Here is a 2,284-nt window from a genome sequence, read left to right on the forward strand (position 1 = left end):
ATATCTCCTAGAGTGTGGAGAGGAGACATTTCAGAGCAATTGAAAAAGTACTTTGACTCAGACCCACTGAAAGTGTGAATTCATATAGCAAATTTAATTTAAAAGTCAGGGATGAAAGATTACCTATTGGATGTGAAGTTCAATATTTGGGTTACAGTTACACAAGAAGTCCGATTCCCACCATTGTGCAATATACCCATGTAACTAACATGTACATGTATCCCCTGAATCTAAATTTAATTTTAAAATATTTAAATTAGCAATTAAGTCTAATTCCTGAACTTCAAATTTTACTTTTTTATTTCAAGGCTGTATGATACTTAATATTCATAAGTCTCTTTTCCCTATCTGACCTCTTCATGTAGCTCTCATTTTCTAGTAGAAAGTAAATTGTCCTTGATTCTGACTGATTTAATTAAGCAGTAAATGTCTTCCTTATCATCTTGGTATTTCTATGATGAAGAGAGATGTTCAAGGCCATGATGCAACCAATTAGACGTTTCAATATAATGATAGCATACTTCTTTTGTACACTAGACAGAACAATTTGAACTAATTCATATACTTAGGTGTCAACAAGTCCTTTAATTTACTGAACATTTTGTCAGTGACTAAAGTTGTACTTATTGAAAATGAAAAACTTTGTGATATGGGGAGTCAGACAAAATCTTCATGCATATTTTAAAAATCTATATTCCTTCCCCATAGATTTATGAGGATTTGTAATCAAAGAAAATGAAAAACCAAAAATAAAAATTAAAAACCTTAATTCTCTCCCTTTCTCTCTCAATTTAAGAAATGGAAAACTATTCAAATCCACTAGTGAGACAAATGCAAATCAAGCAAGGTGCAATATTTGTCTAAATAATTAAAAAATGCACAAAATGAAGAAACTGTGGTTCATTAATTTACTCATTGAATATGTATTAAACATCATTTGAAATTTTAGAGTTACATATATAACACAACAAAATACTTGCTTTCATAGAACTTAAATTTTAGTGAGAGAATTTAGAAAACAAGTACTTACACTGAGATGCCACCTAACTCCAGTTAGAAAGGCCATTATCAATAACTCAAAAAATAACAGATGCTGGAGAGGATGTGGTGAAAAGGGAACACTTCTACACTGCTGGTGGGAGTGTAAACTAGTGCAGCCTCTGTGGAAATCAGTGTGGTGATTCCTAAAAGCTCTAAAAATTGACCTTCCAATAACCCCACAATCTCCCTACTGAGAACATACCCTGAAGAACTCAAATCACTCTATAAAAAAGAAACCTGCACATGTATGTTTATCGAAGCATTGTTCACAATAGCAAGATCATGGAACCAACCATGCTGTCCATCAAAAGAGGACTGGATTTAAAAAACTTAGTACATATACACAATGGAATATTACGCAGCCATAAAAAAAATAAAATCATGAATTTTGCAGCAACTTGGATGGAATTGGAGTTTATAATACTGAGTGATCTCTCACAGAAACAAAGATCTGAGTATCACATGTTCTCACTCATAAGTGGGCCTTGAACAACTATCGTAATACTATAAGAAAAGGATTGACAGTGGTGGGAAACTATGAGGGGGGCAGGGAGGGGAAGGGAGGTGGGATTAACGGTAGTCAATATCTGTCTGGGGATGGAGGGGCATACCTCATCAACAAGGGTACCTGCACAATGCATATTTGTATACCTAACCCTTAACTGTACCCCACAATTTTATAATAAAAATATGTTAAAAAACAAAAAAAGAAAAAAGAAAGAAAAGAAGTACTTAAATAAGTAATACATAAAATAAATTTAAGAATAAATAATTCAATGAAGAAAGTTAAACAGTATGATGTAATAAAAATGACTAAGTTGGAAGAAGCTTATTTTTTTATTATTTATTTTTATTTCAATAGCTCTATGGGGTACAAATCGTTATTTGTCTAGGCTTTATGGGTACTCTCTATGGCCGTCTATGCACATTGCACCTGATTTGTGATTTTTTTTGTCCCTCTTCCCCTCACCCCTTCTGTGTCTCCAGCGTCCATCATACCATTCTCAATGTCTTTGTGGATTCTTCATTTAGAATCCACTTATAAGTGAGAACATGTGATGTTTAGCTTTTTGTTCCCGAGTTGGTTCGCAAAATGGTGTTCTCAGATTCCTTCTAAGTTGCTGCAAAATACATTATTTCATTCTTTTTGATAGTTGAATATTATTCCATAGTGTACATATACAACATTTTCCTTATCTACTGATTGGTTGATGGACATTTAGATTGATTTCACATCTTTGCA

The sequence above is a fragment of the Carlito syrichta genome, unplaced genomic scaffold, assembly GCF_000164805.1.
Source record: "Carlito syrichta isolate Samal-C Ts95f unplaced genomic scaffold, Tarsius_syrichta-2.0.1 Scaffold304600, whole genome shotgun sequence".
NCBI lineage: Eukaryota > Metazoa > Chordata > Mammalia > Primates > Tarsiidae > Carlito > Carlito syrichta.